The following is a 27,771-nucleotide window of genomic DNA, read 5'->3' as shown; positions in this document are numbered from 1 at the left end:
CTACACTTTTGAATTAGACTAGCCACGTTTCAGATGCTTAGTAGCCACATGTGTTTAGTGACTACCATATCGGACAGTACTTGTCTAGTTATTCATTTAGCATATTATACTACCTTGATACTATATTTTAAATAAAGATGGGGATGGAGGGAAGAATAGATACTATGTTTTTTTATTTTTTTAGTTTGTTTTAGAAACTTTTCTAAATCTTCCTAGTCCTTTTGTTCTTTCTCTCTTCACTAAGTTGTTATGTCTCATTGCGTCTTCTCTTTGATTAAGCAGGACAAAGATTAAACTTCATTCTCTCTCTTTTTAGTAGTGTTTGCCTTTTTTGTTGTTGTTGTTTCTGGAATTGAACTACTCTAAGTTCATCCATTCAAACAAGTTTCCCTTTGAAGGAGAATCCCATGAATGTAGTTCTTATGATTAATTGCCAAAAACCTTTGCAACTTTACATTTCTATAATCTGTGATTCATATGAAGTTTTAGTTATGATTCTCAATTATGCAATTAATTCAGAGTTTTAAAGTGTTTTCAAATGGGGAGAGATTAGTGTAAGGCAGTTAAAAATAATTCCCAACTCACCCTTTATTAAGTCTTTGAATAGCATATTGTTTGCAGAAAAAATTAAGACTGTTTTGGTAGTTAAATGAATGAAAAGTGGGTTAGAAATGGAACAGTTCTCATTTATTATAAAGCAGTATAGTGTAGCAGAGGGCGTCCCAGGTGGCGCTAGTGGTAAAGGGCCCACCTGCCAGTGCAGGTTAGACTCAGGTTCCATCCCTGGATCAGGAAGATCCCTGGAGGAGGGCACAGCAACCCACTCCAGTGTTCTTGCCTGAGAATCCCATGCACAGTGGAGCCTGGCCGGCTGTGGTCCATAGGGTCGCACAGAGTCAGACACGACTGAAGTGACCTACCATGCATGCATAATATAACAGAATCCTGTTGTTTTGAGTTTATAGACGGCAGATGACTCACTCCTGGGGTAGAGGTTGCCACACATGTAATAAGCACCTAAAATAATGTGAATAGGTTGAACAGATTGATGTAGTCCTTAACTTTTAAAAGTACACTAGTACAAAACCTGATGCTCTTTTATAGAGGGATTAAGGCTTTTAGGGAGCTGCCAGTGGAGTTTTTCAGAAACCCTTAATGTAATTCTACTTCTGTGATTTTCCTTTAACATTAATAAATACCTTTTCCAGAAATCAGAAGATCCTGCCAGCTATATTCAAGGCAGCTATTAGGCACTGGGCAAGGCTGTATTTTTTCCAAAATAAATTTGGGGAAAAAGGGTATAAACAGTAAAAAAATCATCATGGCATTAAGGAGTAGGGTATATTTTATTGCTATTTGAAAGCATTCCACAGAGATAATGAATTTTGAAGAGGATTTTTCTGAGTTTATACTTAGTCTCCTTCTGGGACTTTGGCATAAGATGTTTTCAAAATGTAGGGTAATGTAATCTGGCATTTGTGAATGAGATGTACAAGAACTCACATTTCATAAGGATGATTTCATCTGTGATATGCACTGCCCCAAACATTGCAGTCTCAAATACATGCACAAAAGAAGGGGCCAGTTTTCAGTGGCCTCCATCTCCATACTGACCCAACTGACCCACTGCTAGCCATATACTTTTCCTCTACTTTTCAGAATGATAGAAGGAATCAGAACCTCATGCACCTTGCATGACAGATGACTGAATTCTACCAAATTTCTGATGTTAAAGGAGAGACAGTTATTGGTACTCTGAAAGATGAGCACGAAAAGAAAAAAATGAGTTTTTAGCTTTCAGTGATTGAAGATTTCAAAGTTACTGTTAGTTCAGTTTATTTTACTTTTTATCTCTGCCTTTTTGTGCTGGTCAGACACAGGCTACCTGTATCTTGTTCCTGAAGTTGGATGGCTTCCCATTGTCTTAATTAAATTTATTGCAAAGGAGAGGGTTTCCTGGAACAGCTAAGGTACAGGTGATTTATTAAACTGTAACTCTTTGATTTTCTTGGAAATAAGATTTCAATCTACCATTCTTCTGAAAACGAAATTTAATGTTTTACCTTTGAAGAAGAAAGAGTTACGAAATAACAGCCATTATTCACTTTTCTCAACCTGTTTGTTTTATGTGGAACCAAACTTATTTGCCTTGGAATGTTACTTTTTGCCAAGTTGATTTTATTAAAGTACAGTTAAGAAGTGTCAAAGAGAAGCTACTTAATTTGTTTTCACAGTAATTCAGAAGGAAACAGAACATGGGTTTGAAAGTGAATTGCTTTCCTTTAGAATTTTAGGTATGATTTTAAGACCTCATATGTTAAAATTTAGAAGACAGAAGAAGTTCTATTATCTCAGTTCTGTTATCTCACTGAACAGATTATCAACCCTCTTTTCCATGTCCTCTGTATTCCTCACAGAATGTTTGCTGCTATTTGAGCCAGGAGCAGTGGGTTGTATAAAGCAGCTTCAGCATCACCATAAACTTCAAAGACATCATTTTTCTCACAACAAAGGCATCTCTATTCATGGCCTTAAATTGGCCGCCTGGAAAATGACTGCAATCTACAACTGCCAGGTCAATGTGGACGTTCATGTTAATTTTCCAAGTTGGAAAACAACATGCTTATTGTTAGGGGATGGAAACATGTGAGATATTAGCTATGAGCAACTTTACAAACAGCTAACTGAAAGAAGCTTGATTCAATAAAAGGAAGACAAATGGTGCAGTAGTCTCCCTTATTATCGTTAATTCAGGTTTTCTGCTACTCAGAAAAGCTGGAGGAGAGGAAAGAATAGATCTGGCAGATGCTATTTCAGAGCTAGTTGGAAAGAGTGTGCACCAAAAGATCTTGCCTGGAGAGATGAGTCCTGCATGTGAATGTTAGAGGAGCTATGTATGTAAGGTATGAAGTTGCACTGGATTTGTTTGTGTTGTTTAGAAATAGGACATCTAAAATGGTGATTTGTAAGAAGCATTTCAGTACACATGGCTTGCCAATTTAAACTTAAAATGTAATGTTTTAAAATAGGAGATATAATGAGGAATGTGAAGAAAAGAACTGGAAGGGCCTTTTTTAGTACAGATATTTTATTTCTTATATTATTTTGATACTTAGAATAAATGAATGTCTTGGAGTCAAAACAAGAACAACACTTAAAAATATTTAGATAGGCTGTGTATTGTTTTTATTTTATAGATTATGTTGAATGCTTTTTCCGTTTTTAATAAAAAGCCAACAAAAGTAATCTAGCTTACTTGCCATGATTCTTGCTTCTGTAGTCTTTTAATGTGTGTGTAGGTGAGCAGTAAGAGGTGTGGTGGGGGAAACAGCTCACTCCTCAGCTCTGGTTTCCTCCCACTCAACCTTGCACCTGTGCCAGCTGGAGGCAGCAGGGTGGTGATGGAGACCATGATAATTGTCATCATTTGTTGGGTGCCTGCCATGTGCCAGGTATTGCACCTACTGTCTCACTAGTCCTTGCAGCAATTCTGTAAGAGCACCAGTATCATCTTATTAAAGGTATGCAGAAAGAGTTATATTCCACAAATTATGTAACATTTCCTGAGTCATTTAACACATTTAATAATTACTAGAGTCAGAGGGCAGCAGCAGTGAAAACGCCTACTCGAATTCCTTCTGTGATGAAACAGGGACATGAAAGGCAATCTCAGAGGTTTGACTGTTAACTCCAGATCCAGACCTCCCTAGAAAAGAGAAAGCTCAAGAGTATTGAAGTAGAGGACTAAATATGGAACAATTCAGGATATAAATAGAATCTGAGGTGTCTGGTGAGAGAAATCAGAAAACCTTGACAAAGTCTAGAATCCCATTTAATTTATATTTCATTGAATACCAGGAGAATGATTATTGTGACTTCTTAAAACTTAACCTTTGTTAGTAATGTTTTTACTCTTATTTTCCCATCATGACTACTAGTAGTAACCATTGGAAAACTTGGCTTATTACAAGGAAAGAGAAAAAGGGAAGAAGCCTGTATTCTTTTTTTTTAATTAATTAATTAATTTTAATTGGAGACTAATTGCTTTACAATATTGTGGTGGCTTTTGCCATACATTGACATGAATCAGCCATGGGTGTACATGTGTCCCCCATCCTAAACCCCACTCCCATCTCCCTCCCCGTCCCATCCCTCTGGGTTGTCCCAGTGCACCAGCTTTGAGTGCCCTGTTTCATGCATCAAACTTGGACTGGCAATCTGTTTCACATATGGTAATATACATGTTTCAGTGCTATTCTCTCAAATCATTCCACCCTCACCTTCTCCTACAGAGTCCAAAAGTCTGTTCTTTATATCTGTGTCTCTTTTGCTGCCTCGCATATAGGGTTGTCATTACCGTATTTCTAAATTCCATATATATGAGTTAATATACTGTATTGGTGTTTTTCTTTCTGACTTACTTCACTCTGTATAATAGGCTCCAGTTTCATCCACTTCATTAGAACAGATTCAAATGTGTTTTTTTAATAGCTGAGTAATATTCCATTGTGTATAAGTACTACAGCTTTCTTATCCATTCATCTGCCGATGGACATCTAGGTTGCTTCCATGTCCTGGCTATTGTAAACAGTGCTGTGATGAACACTGGGGTACACGTCTCTTTCAATTCTGGTTTCCTCAGTGTGTATGCCCAGCAGTGGGATTGCTGGGTCGTGTGGCAGTACTATTTCCTTGATTATAGTTTCCTTTGTTATGTAAAAGCTTTTAAGTTTAATTAGGTCCCGTTTGTTTATTTTTGCTTTTATTTCCATTACTCTGGGAGGTGGATCATAGAGGATCTTGCTGTGATTTATGTCAGACAGTGTTTTGCTTATGTTTTCCTCTAGGAATTTTATAGTTTCTGGTCTTACATTTAGATCTTTAATCCATTTTGAGTTTATTTGTGTATATGGTGTTAGAAAGTGTTCTAGTTTCATTCTTTTATAGGTGGTTGATCATTTTCTCCAGCACCACTTGTTAAAGAGATTGTCTTTTCTTCATTATATATTTTGCTTCCTTTGTCAAAGGTGTCCATAGGTACATGGGTTTATCTCTGGGCTTTCTATTTTGTTCCATTGATTTATATTTCATTCTTTGTGCCAGTTCCATACTGTCTTGATGACTGTAGCTTTGTAGTATAGGCAGGTTGATTCCTCCGGTTCCATTCTTCTTTCTCAAGGCTTCTTTGGCTATTTGAAGTTTTTTGTATTTCCATACAAACTGTGAAATTATTTGTTCTAGTTCTGTGAAAAATACCACTGGTAGCTTGATAGGGATTGCACTGAATCTATAGATTGCTTTGGGTAGTATACTCATTTTTCACTATGTTGATTCTTACTGATCCATGAACACAGTATATTTCTCCATCTATGTGTGTCATCTTTGATTTATTTCATCAGTGTTTTATTGTTTTCTATATATAGGTCTTTTGTTTCTTTAGGTAGATTTATTCCTAATTATTCTTTTCTATATATAGGTCTTTTGTTTCTTTAGGTATATTTATTCCTAATTATTCTTTTCGTTGGAATGGTGAATGGGATTGTTTCCTTAATTTCTCTTTATATTTTCTCATTGTTAGTGTATAGGAAGGCAAGGGATTTCTTTGTATTAATTTTATATCCTGCAACTTTACTATATTCACTGATTAGCTCTAGTAATTTTCTGGTGGTATCTTTAGGGTTTTCTATGTAGAGAATCATATCATCTGCAAACAGTGATAGTTTCACTTCTTCTTTTCAAATCTGGATTCCTTTTATTTCTTTTTCTTCTCTGATTGCTCTGGCTAAAACTTCCAAAACTATGTTGAGTAGTAGTGGTGAGAGTGGGCACCCTTGTCTTGTTCCTGACTTTATGGGAAATGCTTTCAATTTTTCACCATTGAGGATAATGTTTGCTGTGGGTTTATCATATATAGCTTTTATTATGTTGAAGTGTGTTCCTTCTATGCCTGCTTTATGAAGAGTTCTTGAATGGATGTTGAATTTTGTCAAAGGCTTTTTCTGCATCTATTGAGATAATCATATGGTTTTTATCTTTCAATTTGTTAATGTGGTATATCACATTGATTGATTTGCGAATATTGAAGAATCCTTGCATCCGTGGGATAAAGCCCACTTGGTCATGGTGTATGATCTTTTTAATATGTTGTTGGATTCTGTTTGCTCAAATTTTGTTGAAGATTTTTGCATCTATGTTCATCAGTGATATTGGCCTGTAGTTTTCTTTTTTGGTGGCATCTTTGTCTGGTTTTGGTATTAGGGTGATGGTGGGGTCATAGAATGAGTTTGGCAGTTTACCTTCCTCTGCAATTTTCTGGAAGAGTTTGAGTAAGATAGGTGTTAGCTCTTCTCTAAATTTTTGGTAGAATTCAGCTGTGAAGCCATCTGGTCCTGGGCTTTTGTTTGTTGGAAGATTTTTTATTACAGTTTCAATTTCTGTGCTTGTGATGGGACTGTTAAGATTTTCTAAGAATTCATTCATTTCTTCCAAGTTGTCCATTTTATTGGCATATAGTTGCTGATAGTAGTCTCTTATGATCCTTTGTATTTCTGTGTTGTCTGTTGTGATTTCTCCATTTTAAATTTTTTTTGTTTTTTTCCCCTTTTTTTCTTGATGAGTCTTGCTAATGGTTTGTTTAATTTATTTATCTTCTCAAAGAACCAGCTTTTAGTTTTGTTGATTTTTGCTATGGTCTCCTTTGTTTCTTTTTCATTTATTTCTGCCTTAATTTTTATGATTTCTTTCCTTCTGCTAACCTTGGGGTTCTTCATTTCTTCTTTCTCAAGTTGCTTTAGGTGTAAAGTTAGGTTATTTATTTGATTTTTCTCTTGTTTCTTGAGGTAAGCTTGTAATGCTGTGAACCTTCCCCTTAGCACTGCTTTTAGTGAATCCCATAGGTTTTGGGTTGTCGTATTTTCATTTTCATTTGTTTCTAGGCTTATTTTGATTTCATTTTTGATCTCTTCCTTGATTTGTTGGTTATTCAGAAGCGTGTTATTTAGCCTCCATATGTTTGTATTTTTAATAGTTTTTTTCCTGTAGTTGACATCTAATCTTACTGCATTGTGATCAGAAAAGATGCTTGAAATGATTTCAGTTTTTTTGAATTTACTAAGGCTAGATTTATGGCCCAGGATGTGATCTGTTCTGGAAAATGTTCCATGTGCACTTGAGAAAAAGGTGAAATTCACTGTTTTGGGGTCAAATGTCCTATGGATATCAATTAGGTCTAACTGGGCCATTGTATCATTTAAAGTTTGTGTTTCCTTGCTAATTTTCTATTTGGTTGATCTATCCATAGGTATGAGTGGGTATTAAAGTCTCCCACTATTATTGTGTTACTGTTAATTTCCCCTTTCATACTATTCACATTTGCCTTATGAATTGAGGTGCTCCTATGTTGGGTGTATATATATTTATAATTGTTATATCTTCTTCTTGGATTGATCCTTTGATCATTATGTAGTGCCCTTCTTTGTCTCTTTTCATGGCCTTTATTTCAAAGTCTATTTTATCTGATATGAGTATTCTACTCCTGCTTTCTTTTGGTTTCCATTTGCATGAAATATCTTTTTCCATCCCTTCACTTTCAGTCTGTATGTGTCCCTTGGTTTGAGGTGGGTCTCTTGCAGACAGAGTATGTAGGGGTCTTGTTTTTGTATCCGATAAGTCAGTCTTTGTCTTTTGGTTGGGACATTCAACCAATTTACATTTAAGGTAATTATTGATAAGTATGATCACATTGCCATTTACTTTGTTGTTTTGGGTTTGAGTTTATAAACCTTTTCTGTGCTTCCTGTCTAGAGATGATCCTTTAGCATTTGTTGAAGAGCTGGTTTGGTGGTGCTGAATTCTCTCAGGTTTTGCTTGTCTGTAAAGCTTTTGATTTCTCCTTCATATTTGAATGAGATCCTTGCTGGGTATGGTAATCTGGGTTGCAGGTTTTTCTCTTTCATCACTTTAAGTATGTCCTGCCATTCCCTTCTGGCCTGAAGAGTTTCTATTGAAAGATCAGTTGTTAGCTTTATGGGGATCCCTTTGTGTGTTATTTGTTGCTTTTCCCTTGCTGCTTTTCATATTTGCTCTTTGTGTTTGATCTTCGTTAGTTTGGTTAATATGTGTCTTGGGGTGTTTCACCTTGGGTTTATCCTGTTTGGGACTCTCTGGGTTTCTTGGGCTTGGGTGGCTATTTCCTTCCCCATTTTAAGGAAGTTTTCAACTGTAATCTCCTCAGGTGTTTTCTCATGCCCTTTCTTTTTGTCTTCTTCTGGGACTCCTATGATTCAAATGTTGGGGCATTTAACATTGTCCCAGAGGTCTCTGAGGTTGTCCTAATTTCTTTTATTTTTTTTATTTTTTATTTTTTTTATTTATTTTTATTATTATTATTTTTTTTTCCAGTGGGTTTTGTCATACATTGATATGAATCAGCCATGGATTTACATGTATTCCCAATCCTGATCCCCCCTCCCACCTCCCTCTCCACCCGATTCCTCTGGGTCTTCCCAGTGCACCAGGCCGGAGCACTTGTCTCATGCATCCCACCTGGGCTGGTGATCTGTTTCACCATAGATAGTATACATGCTGTTCTTTTGAAATATCCCACCCTCACATTCTCCCACAAAGTTCAAAAGTCTGTTCTGTATTTCTGTGTCTCTTTTTCTGTTCTGCATATAGGGTTATCTTTTAATTCTTTTTTTTCTTCCTCTCTGCTTCATTTATTTCCACCATTCTCTCTTCCACCTCACTTATCTTCTCCCTCGGTTATTCTACTGTTGGCTCCCTCCAGAGTGCTTTTGGTCTCAGTTATTGCATTATTCATTTCTTGCATCTTCTCAATCCTTGTCTCTAATCTATTTATCTGTAACTCTTATTTTGTTTTCAAGATTTTGCATCATCTTTACTATCATTATTTTAAATTCTTTTTCAGGTGGACTCCCTATCTCCTTCTCTTTTGTTTGGTTTGATGGGCATTTATCATGTTCCTTTACCTGCTGAATATTTCTCTGCCTTTTCACTTTGTTTAGATTGCTCTGTTTGGGGTGCCCTTTCTATAAGCTGGAAGTTTGTGGTTCCTCTTTATTGTGGAGCCTGCTCTCTTCGGGGTGGGGTTGGATGAATGGCTTGTCAAGGTTTCCTGGTTAAGGGAGCTTGCCTCGGTGTTCTGGTGGGTGGAGCTGGATCTCTTCTGTCTGGAGTGCAGTGAAATGTCCAGTAGTGAATTTTGGGTGTCTGTGGATTTGGTATGGCTTTGGGCAGCCTGTCTTTTAATGCTCAGGGCTGTATTCCTGCTTTGCTGGAGAATTAGCATGGTATGTCTTGCTCTGGAACTTGTTGGCTCTTGGGTGGAGGTTGGTTTCAGTGTAGATATGGAGGATTTTGGATGAGCTCTTGTCTATTAATGTTCCCTGGAGTTCCCAGGAGTTCTCTGATGTTTCAGGTTTTGGAGTTAAGCCTCCTGCTTCTGAGGAGTCTGTATTCTTTTTCACAATTAGTTGAGGTGGACAGAAACTCTGGTTGGAGGCAGTAGTTGACGTCAGTGCACTAGGCAGCCAGCAGTCCTTGTCCCTGGGAATTTGTACCATATGAAGACCTTAGAGTCTTCTGGGAAAAACAGGGAAGGATGGAATAGGGCAAGGAAACTACTTTAGGACACTGGTGCTATTACAGTCCTGCTCTCTTATTCCCATCCCTCCATTCCACTAATATTTTTTTCTCTAGCCTACATTCTTAATCCTTTCTAGAGTGCTAGTTGGTGCCTGTCCTCATCCCAGGTCCCTTCCGGAATCTCTCAGTCTGAATTTACATATTTGGGAGAATACCAAGGATCAGCCCAGCTAGTAGATGACGCTCTGTAAGAGTTAAACTAGTGGAGGCAGACTTTTACTTACATCTGTGGCATCTTCTCAAAACCTGAGGAATATGCAGAGTCCAGGTCTGAGTCTGGAAAGCCTCAGAAGAGAGGCATGTGAACATATTGCCAAAACTGAGGGCTCCAGAAATAGGTCTTAAATTGCTAGAAGTCCAAGGATTAGGGAAAGGGAAAAGAGAAGCAGTTTTAAAGTAAAGGGGGAGTGGTCCTGGGAATTGCCAAGAGCCAGCATTGTTGTTTAGTAGCAGTAGAGTAAAGGGAAATCCCATGGACATAGGAGCCTGGTGGGCTACAGTCCTTGGGGTCGCAGGAGTCAGTCCTAACTGAGCAACTAAACCAGCACCACCAAGGGTGTGCTGGATGTATTCAGATAGACCAGGAAAGAGGCAGAGTTCCTGTTGCCCATCATGTTGGGGACAGAGTGAATAAAGGAAAGAGATGTATTCCTGACATTTCTAGTTGAGACCTATAATACATTTCTCCCTAGAAAAATGATATATATTAGGTTAGTTAGGTTCATAAGGTAGCCTGCTAAAATAGAGTTACCTCTTAATGAACTTGAAATACAGGCTCTGTCATGAAGAAAATCATCTTGGTACAAAATAGTGGGTCTTCAGATGAATTTTGAATTAGGTTCCATAGATCAGTGGGGAACTACCTGCAAATTAGAATTAAAGAAAAGTTACCCAAACTTTGGGATGTCATGACATACAGATACTGATTTAAAAAGATAATTTACTTTTAATTTTTTTTTTTTTTTTTTTTTTAGTTTATTAAAGTGCTTTTCTTTTTTTTTTTATTATTATTTTTTTCCAGTGGGTTTTGTCATACATTGATATGAATCAGCCATGGATTTACATGTATTCCCAATCCCGATCCCCCCTCCCACCACCCTCTCCACCCGATTCCTCCGGGTCTTCCCAGTGCACCAGGCCGGAGCACTTGTCTCGTGCATCCCTCCTGGGCTGGTGATCTGTTTCACCATAGATAGTATACATGCTGTTCTTTTGAAATATCCCACCCTCACATTCTCCCACAAAGTTCAAAAGTCTGTTCTGTATTTCTGTGTCTCTTTTTCTGTTCTGCATATAGGGTTATCGTTATCACCTTTCTAAATTCCATATACATGTGTCAGTATGCTGTAATGTTCTTTATCTTTCTGGCTTACTTCACTCTGTATAATGGGCTCCAGCTTCATCCATCTCATTAGGACTGGTTCAAATGAATTCTTTTTAATGGCTGAGTAATATTCCATGGTGTATATGTACCACAGCTTCCTTATCCATTCATCTGCTGATGGGCATCTAGGTTGCTTCCATGTCCTGGCTATTATAAACAGTGCTGCGATGAACATTGGGGTGCACGTGTCTCTTTCAGATCTGGTTTCCTCAGTGTGTATGCCCAGAAGTGGGATTGCTGGGTCATATGGCAGTTCTATGTCCAGTTTTTTAACGAATCTCCACACTGTTTTCCATAGCGTTACTTTTAATTTTTAAAAAGTTAAATAATAGTGATACTTGTGAAGCATACTTACCAGTTATTTTATAGAATGTGTCTCAATTTTGGCTTATCTTCTAGTTTCTCATAACTGGAATGAAGTTATGCGTTTTTGGCAAGAAAACAACCAAATGCTGTTATATCCTTTTTAGTGTATCATATCAAGGAGCTTATGTTGTTGATACATTTTATGACTAGTTATATTTACTTTGATCATTGGTTAAGTTTGTGTCTGCAAGGAGAAGCTGTCACACTTGGAAACTAAGTAGAAATAACTGAATTAGTATGGGTCCTGGACAGTTAGTGGAAAAATTGGTGGAATTTAAAGTGTGTTATTTTCTTAACAAAATTGTACCAACGTTTGTTTCCTGTTCTTGAAAATTGTGGTATGGTAATATAAGATGTTAGCATTAGGGGAAGGGAAGTGATGAGATAAGGATACCTTTCCTTATCCTTATCCTAAGAATATTTTTGCAACTTTCTATAAGTCTAAAATTAACTCCAAAAGTTAAAAATAGTGATATCTAATATTTATATGGTGCCTACTGTGCACCAGACTCTTATCTATTAGCTCATTGATTCTTCTCAACCCAGTGAGGGGAAACTATTATTATCACCGTTTGACAGGTGATGAAATTGGATACAGAGAAGTAAGAAATACATCCAGTGTCACATGGTTAGTAAGTAGTCACATAGCTAGAAGGTGGATGAGATGGCATTTGACCTGAGGTATTCTGGATCCAGAAATCCATTGTGTTATACTGGCTTTCATTGTGATATACATGCATGTGTGTATATACACACGTGGTTTAAAAATAATTCAGACATGCAAAAAAACCCACAGTATCTGCCCCTGAGGCAGTCTCTGCTACTAAGGGTTTTTTGTTTGTTTGTTTGTTTTAAACCTTCAGAAAAAAGTTTCTTCTTGAACTTTGATAACAGCCCATTTAGGTTTTTATCCATAATATTCAAAGCTGTTCTGTGGCAGTGTTCTTTTCTCTCTTCAGAAGCTTCTTTTGGTATGCTGACAATTATGGATAACAGCTGTGTTGGAAAATTAGGGAATCCCTTCTGAGATAGTTGGACAGGACACCTTGATGAACAGGATGCTAATTGCTCGTAAGAACAAGGTGCATTCTGTACCATAAGATTAAGTAGAACCAAATTTCATTTAGAATTTAGCCAAGAGTTTCTGCTGTGGCTCTCATGAATGCTTTAGTTAGTATAAATGCCTTTTCATCTTAGAGTTGAGATTATTTATATTTTAAAAACCCAAACTTGTCATAACGATGGCTTTGTTTGTAATCTTTTTTTTAATTGAACGGTAATTGTGTTACAGAATGTTGTGGTTTTCTGTCATACATCAACAAGAATCAGCCATAGGTACACCCATGTTCCCTCCCATCCCACCCTTCTAGATTGTCACAAAGTCCCTGTTTGAGTTTCCTGAGTCATACAACAAATTCCCATTGGCTATCTATTTTCCACATGGTATTGTAAATTTCTGTTTGTATTCTTAAAAAAGAAAGATTATGACATGTGGAGTACTGTAGATAGGACCTTTAATGAGTGAATTACTTGAGTCTGGTTACCAGATAAGGTAGAGCTTCCTGTAACTGCTAGAGGTGGAGGTTTCCACAGGGAACATTACTGCTTTGAAGAAAGATTTTATCTTTGAGTGAAATAGAAAGTTGGTAAAATATATATGTTAATACTTACGGTTTTACTGAGTTTCATAATTCTAAGAATTAATCATTGCTGATATATATGTTTAAAGAAATTCATTTCTGTTTTTCACCCTGGGCCAAGAGAAAGTATTTAAAAGATGAAAAAAGAGAGTAGGAATTTCCTGCCTATTAATATACACACACAAATGCAGCAGGCACATAGTCTTTGCTGCAGAAGTAACTTTCCCCCTGTGTTTTGAATTAAAATTTGTAAACAGCAGCAATAGTGACTAAACTGTTAGCTTTGTGCTCACGGTGCAAGGGAAGAACCTCATAGCAGATACTTGCTTTGGAAAGTCCAAAGTTCTTTTAATTTTTGAACTATCTTCCCTTCTCTTTCTCTTGTTTTTATTTCAGAATTTATTCATCTCTCCATCTTTCTCTATCCTCTTTCATTTTTATTGTAATATGGAATTGAATTTTTTAAGATATTTGTAAAATTTGTTTTTAAAAAGTTACTTCGACATTTCTTGGTTTTAAATTTAAAGATTGTGAGTTGCACCTTTCTTGTTTCTCTAAAAGCTTAGAATTAAGTGGCTTTTTGTTTATATTCTCAATTGTTCTCAATTGATTTTTTTTCCTTTTTTAGGGAAAAAGAAATGTCTTTTATTTGCCATTCAGTACACTCATTACATATTCAGGACATTCCAGATTGTGTGGATAACTAAACTACTCAGTGACTGGCAATTTAGAGAAATGGATTAGTGTGAAGTTCAGTACCATTAAGGGCAAAAGGGACATACTTAAGAGAATAAACAAGTAAACTATACAAATATGAAGTGGAGAACTACTATGTTTGTGCATGTCTGACAGAGAGGGATGAGGGATACAGAATAAACTGATGGCTAAATATGAGTTAAGTGTGTATCACTAACATTTATAAAATTAGCAAAAGGATTGTTAATGGAACACTGGTTAGGAAATCAGAACCTAATTTCCTATAGATGTTAAAATGATGATGGCGATTGTTAAATTTGAGAGGTTTTATCTGAGACAAGAACCTTGTCTGATTTATCTTTTATATCCTATTTATTTGCCTTGCATAAAGTGTGTGTGTGTGAGAATAAGTCGAGATTTGAAGTATAAGACATAATGATTTGGTATTTGTATACATTGCAAAATGATCACCAAAATAAGTCTAGTAAATATCACCACAATATATAGCTTTTTTTCCTTGCAATGAAAAATTTTAAGATACACTCTTGTTCATTCGCTAGGTTATGTCCAACTCTTTGCAACCCCATGGACTGAAGCATGCCAGGCTTCCCCATCCTTCACTATCTCCTGGAGTTTGCTGAAACTCATATCCTTTGAGTCAGTGGTGCCATCCAACCATCTCATCCTCTGTCGTCCCCTTCTCCACCTGCCCTCAATCTTTTCCAGCATCAGGGTCTTTACCAATGAGTCAGTTCTTCATATCAGAAAGCTAAAGTATTGGAGCTTCCACTTCAGTCCTTCCAATAAATATTCAGGGTTGATTTCCTTTAGGATTGACTAGTTTGATCTCCTTGCTGTCTAAAGGACTGTCAAGAGCCTTCTCCAGCACCAGTTTGAAAGCATCAATTCTTCAACTTTCAGGCTTCTTTATGGTCCAGCTCTCATATCGAACAATACACGACTACTGGAAAAACTATAGCTTTGACTGTATGGTTTTTTGTCGGCAAAGTGATGTCTTTGCTTTTTAATACATTGTCTTGGTTTGTTATAGCTTTCCTTCCAAGAAGCAAGCGTCTTTTAATTTCATGGCTGCAGTCACTGTCTGCAGTGATTTTGGAGCCCAAGAAAATAAAGTGTGTCACTTTCCATTTTTTCCCCATCTATTTGCCATGAACTGATGGGACTGGGTGTTATGATCTTTGTTTTTTTAATGTTGAGTTTCACGTTAGCTTTTTCATCTCCTCTTTTCGCCCTCATGAAGGGCTCTTTAGTTCCTCTTCACTTTCTGCTGTTAGAGTGGTATCATATGCATATCTGAGGTTGTTGATGTTTCTCCCAGCAATGTTGATTCCAGCTTGTGAGTCATCCAGCCTGGCATTTTGAATGATGTACTCTGCATATGCATCATGTGTGTATACATCATACATATGCATACATACAGTTCAGTTCATACATACACCCTGTTAAACAAGCAGGGTGACAACATACAGCTTTGACATATTCCTTTCTCAATGTTGAAACAGTCCATTGTTCTGTGTCTGGTTCGAATTGTTGCTTCTTGACCTGTGTACAAGTTTCTCAGGACTAGGTAGTGTGGCCTGTTATTCCCATCTTGTTAAGAATTTTTCAGTTTGTTGTGATCTACACAGTCAAAGGCTTTAGTGTAGTCAGTGAAGCCGAAGTAGATGTTTTTCTGGAATTGTCTTACTTTTTCTGTGATCCAATGGATGTCAGCAATTTGATCTCTGGTTCCTCTGCCTTTTCTAAATCAAACTTGTGCATCTGGAAGTTCTTGGTTCATGTACTGTTGAATCCTAGCTTGAAGATTTTGAGCAATTACATTGCTAGCATGTGAAATTGTACAGCAGTTTGAGCATTCTTTGGCATCATCTTTCTTTGGGATTGGAATGAAAACTGACCTTTTCCAGTCCTGTGGCCACTGGTAAGTTTTCCAAATTTGCTGGCATATTGAGTGCAGCACTTTCACAGCATCATCTTTTAGGATTTAAAATAGTTCAACTGGAATTCCATCATCTCCATTAGCTTTGTTCGTAGTGATGCTTCCTAAGGCCTACTTGATATCACATTCCAAGATGTCTGTCTCTAGGTGAGTGATCACACCATCGTGGTTATCTGAGTCATTAAGACCTTTTTTGCATAGTTCTTCTGTGTATTCTTGCCACCTCTTGTTAATATCTTCTGATTCTATTAAGTCCATATCATTTCTGTCCTTTATTGTGCCCATCTTTGCATGAAACATTCCCTTGGTATTTCTTAATTTTCTTGAAGAAAACACTAGTCTTTCCCATTCTATTGTTTTCCTCTATTTCTTTGCATTGATTACTGAGGAAGGCTTTTTTATATGTCCATGTTATTCTTTGGAACTCTGCATTCAAATGGGTGTATCTTTCCTTTTCTCCTTTGTCTTTACCTTCTCTTCTTTTCTCAGCTGTTTGTAAGGCCTCCTCAGACAACCATTTTGCCTTGTTGCATTTCTTTTTGGGGGGAGATGGTTTTGGTTACTACCTGCTGTACAATGTCACAATCCTCTGTCCATAGTTCTTCAGGCACTCTGTCTATCAGATCTAATCTCTTGAATCTATTTGTCACTTCCACTGTATAATCATAAGGGATTTGATTTAGGGTCATACCTGAATGGTCTAGTGGTTTTCCCTACTTTCTTCAGTTTAAGTCTGAATTTTGCGACAAGGAGTTCATGATCTGAGCCATAGTCAGCTTTTGGTCTTGTTTTTGCTGACTCTGTAGAGCTTCTCCATCTTTGGTGGCAAAGAATATAATCAGTCTGACTTCGATATTGACCATCTGGTGTTGTCCATGTGTAGAGTTGTCTTATGTGTTGTTGGAAAGAGTGTTTGCTATGACCAGTGTGTTCTTTTGGCAAAACTCTGTTAGCCTTTGTCATGCTTCATTTTGTACTCCAAGTCCTAACTTTCCTATTGCTCCAGGTATCTCCTAACTTCCAACTTTTGCATTCCAGTCCCCTATCATGAAAAGGACATCTCTTTTTGGTGTTAGTTTTAGAAGGTATTGGGAGTATTCATAGAACCGTTCTACTTCAGCTGCTTCAGCATTGGTGGTTGGGGCATTAACTTGGACTACTGTGATGTTGACTGGTTTGCCTTGGAAATAAACTGAGATCATACTGTTGTTTTTGAGATTGCACCAAAGTACTGCATTTTGGACTCTTTTGTTGACTGTGAGAGCTACTCCATTTCTTAGATTCTAAGGGATTCTTGCCCACAGTAGTAGATATAATGGTCATCTGAGTTAAATTCACCTTTTCACTGATTGCTCAGATGTCGATGTTCACTCTTGCCATCTCCTGCTTGACTTCATCCACTTTACCTTGATTCATGGACCTAACATTCCAGGTTCCTATACAGTGTTCTTTACAGTATCGGACTTTACTTTCACTACCAGACATATCCACAACTGGCTGTTGTTTCTGTTTTGGCCCAACCTCTTCATTCTTTCTGGAGCTGTTTCTCTGCTCTTCCCAAGTAGCATATTGGACACCTATCATCCTGGGGGCTCATCTTCCACTATCATATCTTTTTGCCTTTTCATACTGTTCATGGGGTTCTCAAGGAAAGAATACTGAAGTGGTTTGCCATTTCCTTCTCCAGCAGGCTACATCTTGTCAGAACTCTCCAGCATGACCTGTCAGTCTTGTGTGGCCGTGTACGGTATGGCTCAAAGTTTCATTGAGTTACACAAAGCTGGGATCCATGGTATCATTTTGGTTAGTTTTCTGTCATTGTGGTTTTTGTTCTGGAGGCCATGGGACTGTAGTTCTTGCTTCTTCTGTCTGTCCTCTGATAAATGAGGATAAGAAGCTTGTGCACGCTTCCTGATGGGAGGGACTGGCTGTGTGGGAAAAACTGAGTCTTGGCTTTGGTGGGCAGGGCCATGCTCAGTAAGTCTTTAATCCAATTTTCTACTGATGGGTGCAGCTGTGCTCCCTCCCTGTTAGTTGTTTGACCTACTCACTTAGCAGCTTTCTTAGCAAATTGCAAATATGCAAAACAGTATTATTATTGTTTTGTACCCTTACCTTCCTTTCATTTCTCTGGGGCTGAAGTTTTCATTTTACCTGGACAAGAGAGGATGACTGAGTATGCTAACTTGATAGTCAAAGTGTTAGGTTCCAGTTCTCTCTTCCAATAGTTTCCCAGTTAATCAGTCTTTCCTTTGAATGCAAAGAGTGTAGGGTGCTATGCTGAGACACTGGTGCGTGATAGCTTTAGTAGTGGTGGCGGGAGTGAGTGAATGGGGGAGGAGTAAAGGAGTGGGTGGTGACTTATTTTCTGGTTGCAGAGCCAGATCAATGTTCTAATTTAATGTTTAGTGAAGGCTTCTTTTAGAATGGATTATGATTTATTGATGTAGAGAAGCTTCAGAAGTAGCCAGAGGTTTGGTGAAAGACTAAAGTAGTAGAGGTGATTTAATTAAAAAAGAAAAGCTGAGTCAAGTAATAGTCATCAGGCAAATAAGTGTATGAAAAGAGTATTGGCCCATGCATTAGGAGTTAAGGGTTTAATCTAGATTCTACTGGTTAGCTAGCATATTATCTGAATCTTAATTCCATAATTTGGGAGATAATGGGGCACTGGACAATTTCTAAGTTCCCTTTCCACTCTGGTAATCTGTGAATTGGTGTCTATCAGCAGCATTTCATACTTTTGAACCCCTCCTCCTTGATATTCTCTTCCTTTGGTTTCTGTGATCTTGTACTCATGATTTTCCTTCTGTCTCTTTTGCTATTCGTTCTTTGCAGGCTCATCGTTTTCTCCCTGTTAATTAACTGCGTATATCTTCAAGATTAAGACCTAGGCAAGCCTTTATCACTTTCTATCCTGTATCTTCTGTATCACTAGCTGTATCTTAAGCATTGTAGTCAATGGTCATGCTTCAGTAATTATGCATATATACATCAGTTGTTCCCAAATTATGTTTCTAATCTAGACCTCTCAATTTTTACCTGTATATAAACTGCCTATTCGCCACCTGTATTTGAGTAATTAAGAGGCACCTCAAACTAAATGTATCATAAAACAAAACTCCTGAAATCTTTCCTTCTGCAGGCACCTGATCCGAGCGTATGGCACCGTCAGCCATCAGTTAACAACCAGCTGTGCAAGCTGGAAACGTGGGCATCTGCAGCAGTCTCTCAATTGATCACCCTGCATCCGTTCTCTATTCCTCCTAGTCTGGTTTGTGGAGCCAGAGGGACTTTTTAAAGGCAGATCTAATCTTGTGTCTTTGTGATACTCTTAAAATACTCCAGCAGCCTTTAAGATTAAGACCAAATCTGTTGTTATAGCCCTGCATGCCTTCCCAGTTTCATCTTCCCCTATTCTGCCCTTTGTTAGTTCAGCACCAGCCGTGCTAACCTCCTTTCAGTTCCTCAAGTATGCCATAGTCCTCCCACACGTCCCTCAGGGCCTTTGCCTTGCTCTTCCCTGTGCCCAGAATATTACCCGTCCCCTTCCCCATTGCACATATTACTCATCCTTCTGCTTTGAGCCCAGTATTAGCTCTCTTTGTAGAGTAGCCTTTAGTAGTACATCCTCTATATAGAATCTATAACAGGTTCTTTTATTATGTGTTCCCTTAGGAGTATGTTCTTTTCACTCATAGCACTTATCTCAGTTTATTATTATATAACCTTTTCTGATGATTTAATTAGTACTACCTTCTCCACTAAACTTTAAGTATTATAAGGACAAGGACAATTTCTGGATTTTGCTCACTATTACGAGATTCTTATACAGTGCTTGTCACATGATAGGTAGTTAAGATTTATTTGTAGAGTGATTTAACTAGCTGTGTAATATAAGTTTTATTTTTCAGTTTTCATCAGAATCAGGGCAGAAGCTAAAAGCGGAACAGTAGACTCTGTCTTCAACTGCTCCCTTTTTCTCTGGACTTTTTTCTATTTAGTATATTACCTTGTTTTTCAAGCTGTTCTTAGCTTTGGGCTAGTAAAAACAAGACAAAAGTAAAGGAAAAAACCAAAACCTTCCTCATTTTCATATTCTTACCTGGATGCTGTCTTATTTGTTTCCTTTCCATTACAGCTATGTAAAAAGTAGACATAGCATCATGTTTGAAAACATGGGTTTAAGCTGAAAGACTAAGGTTCAAGTTTAAGCTCTGCCCCTTGGATGATTTTGCTTCAGCTTTTCACATGATAAAATGAAAGAAATAATGGCCCCTTATAGGGTTCCTTTGAGAATCAAATGACAATGCATGTGAAGTGTTTAGTATTATACCTGGCATACAGTTAGCACTTCATAAATGTCAGTAGCAATCATTGTTATCATTGTCATCTTCATAGTTATAAGCTGAGTTGCAGCCCCTCATAATTTATATCAAAGCTTGAAGCCCTAAACCCCATTGTGACTGTATTTGGAGATCAGGCCTTTAAGGAGATAATCGAGGTTAAATGAGGTTATGAGGTTGGAGGCCCTAATCCAATGGGAACAGTGTCCTTGCAAGAAAAGAGAGAGACACCAGGGGCAAGTGCACAAAGAAAAAGACCCGGGAGGAGGCAGAGAAAAAAAATGGCCATCTGCAAGCCAAGGAGAGAGGCCTCAAAGGAAACAAAACCTGTTGACATCTTGAACTTCCAGCCTCCAGGACTTTGAGAAAATGAGTTTCTGTTGTTTAGGCCACCCAGTGTGTACCATCTGTTACGGCAGCACTAGTGGGCTAACCACCACCACCATTACATCATTGTCATTTCGTCCTTTTAGTAAGGATTCCATCCTTTTTCCCATTGTCTCTTTAACCTACTGATGTCAAGTTCTTTCTCTGGTGGAGCTGTCATGAGGTATTGGTTATTCTTATATAACCAAGTTCAAAAGATTCTCTTTATGTCTTATGTAACTTGACTTTTTTGTGGTCCTTGAAAGTCAACTGTTTTCTCTTTCTTAAAAATCTCTCTTCTTTTTTTTTTTTAACTGAAGTATGGCTCAGTTGTAAAGAATCCTCCTGCCAATGCAGGAGATGTGGGTTTGATCCCTGAGTCAGGAAGATCTCCTGGAGAAGGAAATGGCAACCCACTCCAGTATTCTTGCCTGGGTAATCCCATAGACAGAGGAGCCTGGCCTGCAACAGTCGGTGGAGTCCTAAAAGAGTCCAACATGATTTAGGGACTAATCAACAGCAACACAGTTGCATTACAATATTTTGTTAGTTTCAGGTATACAGCCGAGTGATTCAGTTATGTATATATATTTTCAGATTATTTTCCATTATAAGTTGTTAGAAATAATGAATATTGCTCCCTGTGTTACATAGTAAATCCTTATTGCTTACATATTTTATATATAGTAATGTATATCTCTTAATCCCATATTCCTAATTTGCCCCTCCTCCTCCTTCCTTTTCCTTTTGTTAACCATAAGTTTGTTTTCTATGTCTGTGAGTCTGTTTCCGTTTTATAAATAGATTCATTTGTATTATTTTTTAGATTCCACATGTAAGTGATATATATTTGTCTCTGACTGACTTGGTATGATATTGTCTAGGTCATCCATGTTGCTGCAAATGGCACTATTTCATTCATTTGTATAACTGAGTAATACTTCATTGCACATCTTTATCCATTTGTTGATGAACACTTATGTTGCTTTCACATCTTGGTTATTGTAAATAGTGATGTTATCAATATTGGGATGTGTGTATCTTTTTCAGTTAGAGTTTTTATCTTTTCCTGATATTTGCTCAGAAGTGGGATTGCTGAATCATACAGTAGCTCTAAAAACTCTTTTCTTGAAACTTCTGCTTAGTCTCCTACTGAATTTCCATCTTGAACCTTGTCTCCAGCTGCATCTAAAAACCAGTGTTTTCCAGGGCACTCTCCCCTGCATTCAAGTCTGCCACACCTTTTGGCTAATATGGTAAGCAGAATAATGCCCCATGCACCCCACGAATGTCCATGCTCTAAACTTTTGAACCTGTGAATGTTTTACATTACTTCCCAAAAGGAAAGTTGCAATTGGAATTAAGGTTATGGACCTTAAAATATATACAGACATTCATTAAGTGGAACCAGTGTAATCATATGGGTGCTTAAGAGAGGAAGACAGAACAGTCAGAAAGATACAACAAAAGAAGAAGCAGGGACTTGAGTGTGTGAGGGACTCCATCTCCTGTTGCTGGCTTTGGAAATGGAGGAAGGGGGCCACTAGCCAAGGAGTGTGATACCCTCTAGAAACTGGGAATAGCTCTCAACTTGCAGCCACGGAAACAGGGATTTCAGTCCTACATCTGCAAGGAATGGAAATCTGCCAACAATCTGAATGAGAAAAGAAATGGATTCTCCCCTGGAGCCTCTAAAAAGGATGATGAGTCACATAGAAGAAAGCTACCAGACCTATTCATGTAATCATTAACTCTCTTGTCTTCCTAAGGGAATACCCTTTTTAGTTTTGATTCCCTTTTTAAAAAAAAAAAAAAAAAAGATTTTTTCTTCCAGAAGAAAGGAAGCATAAATTAAAAAGTGGTAAGTTATCTTCAGTTTTCTTTTAAGTTTAAATGATTTTCCAACAGTAGTTGCTTTATGGGAGTTTCCAGCTTTGAGGAAAAAAAAGTTATTAACTAAACTCTTGATTACAACATTAGCCACGCCTAGGGACAGAATTTTTCTGTGTTCTTTGTGTTACATAAAATGTTCAGCTTTTAAAATAGTGTCCTTCTATGCATTTAAAAAAGAAATGTACAGGACTGAAAGTAAAAATTATTATTCCTTTTACCCCTTCTTATTTAGGAATGGATAGCTTCCACAGGATTTTCCAATCAGTAAATCAGGTCTTGTTTATCCTTGTTTGTGTCCTGAATCCACAAGGCCTTATGCTATTTTGGACATCTTACAGCTGATAAGTGAATGAGAATAGCTTTTTTTCCCATCCAATTTAAAAGCTTTTTTCTTTCTAAATCTTTAATCAATTTTGTATTTTATGGAGAAAAATGTAGATGGAAAATATAGCTACTGCTTCAGCTTCTCAAAATTTTTTAAATTTCAGTTCACTTCAGTTGCTCAGTTGTGTCTGACTCTTTGTGATCACATGGGCTGCAGCACACCAGGCTTCCCTCTCCATCACCAACTCCCAGAACTTGCTTAAACTCATGTCCTTCGAGACGGTGATCATCCAACCATCTCATCCTCTGTTGTCCCCTTCTTCTGCCTTTAGTCTTTCCCAGCATCTTGGTCTTTTCTAATGAGTCAGTTCTTCACATCAGGTGGTCAAAGAATTGGAACTTCACCTTCAGCATCAGTCCTTCCAATGAATATTCAGGCTGATTCCTTTAGAATTGACTGATTTGATATCCTTGCTGTCCAGGGAACTCTCAAGAGTCTTCTCCAATGCCACAGTTCAAAAGCACCAATTCTTTGGCACTTAACTTTCTTTATGGTCCAGCAGGAAAAACCATAGCTTTAACTATACAGACCTTTGTCGACCAAGTAATATCTCTGCTTTTTAACATGCTGTCTAGGTTTGTCATAGCTTTTCTTCCAAGGAGCAAGCATCTTTTAATTTCATGGCTGCAGTCACCATCTGCAGTGATTTTGGAGTCCAAAAAAATAAAACCTGTCACTGTTTCCATTGATTCCCCATCTGTTTGCCATGAAGTGATGGGACTGGATGCCATGATCTTAGTTTTCTGAATGTTGACTTTTAAGTCAGGTTTATCACTCTCCTTTTTCACTTTCTTCAAGAGGCTCTTCAGTTCCTCTTCACTTTCTGCCATAAGAGTGGTATCATCTGCATATCTGAGGTTATTGATATTTCTCCCAGCAATCTTGAGTCCAGCTTGTGCTTCATCCAGTCTGGCATTTCGCATGATGTACTCTGCATGTAAGTTAAATAAACAGGGTGACAATATACAGCCTTGACGAACTCCTTCCCCAATTTGGAACCAGTCTGTTGTTCCTTGTCCGGTTCTGTCTGTTGCTTCTTGACCTGCATACAGATTTCTCAGGAGGCAGGTAAAGTGGTCTGGTATTCCCATCTCTTGAAGAATTTTCCACAGTTTGTTGTGATTCACAGTCAAAGACTTTAGCATAGTCAATGAAGCAGAAGTAGATGTTTTTCTGAAATTCTCTTGCTTTTTCGATGATCCAATGGATGTTGGCAATTTGATCTCTGGTGGGTCTGCCTTTTCTAAATCCAGCTTGAACATCTGGAAGTTCATGGTTCATGTACTGTTGAAGCCTCACTTGGAAAGTTTTGAGCATTACTTTGCTAGCATTTGAGATGAGTGCAATTGTGTGGTAGTTTGAACATTCTTTGGCATTGCCTTTCTTTGGCACTGGAATGAAAAGTGACCTTTTCCAGTCCTGTGGCCACTAGTGAGTTTTCCAAATTTGCTGGCGTATTGAGTGCAGCACTTTCACAGCATCATCTTTTACGATTTGAAATAGCTCAACTGGAATTCCATCACCTCCACTAGCTTTGTTCGTAGTAATGCTTCCTAAGGCCCAGTTGACTTCCCATTCCAGGATGTCTGTCTCTAGGTGAGTGACCACACCATCATGATTATCTGGGTCATTAAGATCTTGGATCATAGCCTTATCTAACTCAATGAAACTATGAGCCATGCCACGTGTGGGCTTAAGATGTGTATGACCCAAGGTGGATGGGTCATAGTGGCGAGTTCTGACAAAATGTGGTCCACTGGAGAAGGCTGTGGCAAACCACTTCAGCATTCTTGCTTTCAGAACTCCATGAACAGTATGAAAAGTCAAAAAGATATGACACTGAAAGATGAGCTTCCCAAGTTGATTTGTGCCCAATATGCTATTAGAGAAGAGTGGAGAAACAGCTCCAGAAAGGATGAAGAGCCTGAGCCAAAATGAAAGCAATGCCTAGTTGTGGATGTGACTGGTGATGGAAGTAAAGTCCGATGCTGCAGTTTCACTCACACCTGACACTGATGCACAGGTTATGGTTCCCTGCTGGATTCAATTCTGTCTACCCTCTTGAATGGTCTTCTCTGTAGCTCAAATGGTAAAGAGTTTGCCTGCAATGCAGGGTTCGATCCCTGGGTTCCGATCCTCTGGAGAAGGGAATGGCAATTCACTCCACTATTCTTACCTGGAGAAACCCATGGACACAGGAGACTGGAGGGCTACAGTCCATGGGGTCGAAAAGAGTTGGACACGGCTGAGCAACTAACACTACTACCCTCTTGAATAAACAATCGAGTGATGTCTGGGGAGTAGCTGTTTTTCCTCATCACAGATGACATGATCGCACTGGATTGCATTCTGAACAGCTTCTGCAACCTTCATGTACTGTTCTGTGTTCAGGTCCCATGCCTCAAAAACTAACAGTGCCTCCTCAGATAAAGAACATCCCCTGGCCGTTTCCTGTGTCATGCATTTCTTCAGTTTCTCAGTTAGTTCTTCCTCTTGTCGCTCTTCGTCCTCTCTCTGGGCCTCCAGTCCCATTAGGTCTTCATTAGCAAACTCCTTGTGTTGCACAGCAGGGCATTCAGTGAAGTTGTCCTTTGGCAGATCTGACTCCCGCTGAGGGTCACTAAATTGATAAAGACCTCTTCGGACTCATTGTCTTCTCACATCCATGAAAATTGGGAACAGACTGCAAGCTCAGATTCTTCCAAACCCCATTGCAGTGATGGCCATAACCTCATGCCAAGCAAAGTCGATGTTTTTTATGGCTTTGTAGATGTCATAGTCCTTTCAGAATTGTCACAGGATTGTTCCTGTTACTTACCACTTCCACACTGCAAAGGTTGGCTCTAGCCTTGAACTGATAAAACCAGCCATGCACGCATGCTAAATTGCTTCAGTCATGTCTGACTCTTTGCGACCCTGTGGACTATAGCCTGCCAGTTTCCTTTGTCCATGGGATTCTCCAGGCAAGAATACTGGGGTTGGTTGCCGTGCCCTCCTCCAAGGGATCTTCCCAATCTGGGGATTGAGCCCACTTTCTCTTTTATCTCCTGCATTGGCAAGTGGGTTTTTTTTTTTTAAACCACTGGTGCCACCTGGGCCATGGCTAGCATTAAAAGATGCACCTTCTGACTCTTTACCATGTTTCTTCTTCAAGTCTTCAAAAAGGCTTTTAGCTTTCTCTTGGATCAGCATTAAGCTGAGTAGGACTCAGTGCTGATGCTGATCCTGCATCCACACATTGAAAAGTCTCCGTCTCCTCCTCACTTTTGTGTGCTTTGATATTATTGTTGACATCGTCAGCACTGCTGCCTTCATATGTTCATGATCTTGTCCTGTTCTTTAGACTCATACTGATGGTTGGACAATTCATATAGATGGTAGAGCGACATCTACCATCTTTTCACTCTCTCAATTATTTTCACTTTTGTTTCCATTGTTATCTCTTGGTGTGTGTGTGTGTGTGTGTGTGCGTGTGTGTGTGTGTGTTTAGCAATACCAGCTGTATCACAGCTGCTTTTACATTTGCTTCTGGACATTCTGGGCTTGAAATAAAATTACTGTACTCTATGCAGTACTGTGCATGCATGCTTAGTCATTCAGTCGTGTCTGACTCACACTCAGTCCGTGTGAACCCATGGACTGTAGCCCTCCAGGCTCCTCTGTCCATGGAATTTTCCAGGCAAGAATTCTGGAGTGGGATGCCCTTTCCTACTCCAGGGGCTCTTCCTGACCCAGGGATTGAACCTGTCTCCTGCATTGGCAGGCAGATTCTTTACCACTGCCCCACTTGGGAAACCCCACAGAGTACTGTAAAGTCCACAGAGTCCCACACGTTTGTAGAGGACGCATGCACTTGACAGTGTATGCCAGACACATGAGCTGATTTATGTGACTCGTCATGCAAATACATGTTCACATCTTTGAAAGTTCGCAGCTTAAAAGTTTGTATGTACTGTACTTTTGAGTTAATATGCTAGTGGTATAGAAGTGGTATGTGAAAGTCACTCATTCGTGTCCGACTCTTTGAAACGCCATGGACTACACAGTCCATGGAATTCTCCAGGCCAGAATACCGGAGTGGGGTAGCCTTTCCCTTCTCCAGGGGATCTTCCCAACGCAGGGATTGAACCCAGGTTTCCCAGATTGTGGGCGATTTCTTTACCACCTGAGCCATAAGAGAAGCCCAGGAATACTGGGGTGGGCAGCCTGTCCCTCCTCCAGCGGATCTTCCCGACCCAGGAATTGAACTGGGATCTCCTGCATTGCAGACGGATTCTTTACCAACTGAGCTATCAGGGAAGCCATGGAAGTGGTATAGGCACATGCTAATAGTATAAACAGAAGAACTGGATACAGAAGTGTTTATTTCTGGGAACAAATGACGCACAGGCTGTTGTTTATCATTACACACCCTCTGAAATATTTGATGTTTAAATTATATGTAAGTACTACTTGTATAAAATTTAACTCTATAAGGCCTTCAGTAATAAACACTTATGAAATTGATGTGTCAGAAGAAAGTATAGTTATAAGGATATCCTTTGGAGGGAAACCATATTATATATTTGTAAGAAAAACTCTTCCTATCAAAACTTCTCTTTTCCTTCCTAGTGATAATTGTGTCCCCAGATTTCTTCATCAAAAATCTGTTACCATCACCAAAGAGTGTCTTGAGGCCAAGGACTCTCTTAAAAATTTTAATATTCATCACCTGACTTAACACATCAGTTCAGTTCAGTTCAGTAGCTCAGTCGTGTCTGACTCTTTGCAATCCCATGAATCGCAGCACGCCAGGCCTCCCTGTCCATCACCAGCTCCCAGAGCTTACTTAAACTCATGTCCATTGAGTCGGTGATGCCATCCAACCATCTCATCCTCTATCGTCCCCTTCTCCTCCTGCCCCCAATCCCTCCCAGCATCAGGGTCTTTTCCAGTGAGTCAGTTCTTCTCATGAGGTGGCCAAAGTATTGGAGTTTCAGCTTCAGCATCAGTCCTTCCAATGAACACCCAGGACTGATCTCCTTTAGGATGGACTGGTTGGATCTCCTTGCAGTCCAAGGGACTCTCAA

The 27,771-nt window shown here is 38.7% G+C and overlaps 1 protein-coding gene across 7 annotated transcripts in view; it reads left to right on the top strand.

The window, feature by feature from the left end:
* Positions 1–27,771, top strand: part of ART3 (ADP-ribosyltransferase 3 (inactive)) — a 146,376-nt gene that overhangs the window by 61,710 nt on the left and 56,895 nt on the right. The window contains exon 1 of one of the 7 annotated variants that reach the window (XM_061145768.1): positions 2,850–2,903. The exons of 5 other annotated variants lie outside the window; for them this stretch is intronic. The gene's annotated coding sequence lies outside the window, so the exon portion shown is untranslated. Of the gene's footprint in view, positions 1–2,849; positions 2,904–27,771 lie in introns of those variants that run through there. One more of the 7 variants, XM_061145763.1, reaches the window with a different exon arrangement.

Source organism: Dama dama, chromosome 6, assembly GCF_033118175.1.
Source record: "Dama dama isolate Ldn47 chromosome 6, ASM3311817v1, whole genome shotgun sequence".
Lineage (NCBI taxonomy): Eukaryota > Metazoa > Chordata > Mammalia > Artiodactyla > Cervidae > Dama > Dama dama.
The sequence above is the reverse complement of the archived record's forward strand: the minus strand, read 5'-3'. Positions and strand labels throughout refer to the sequence as shown.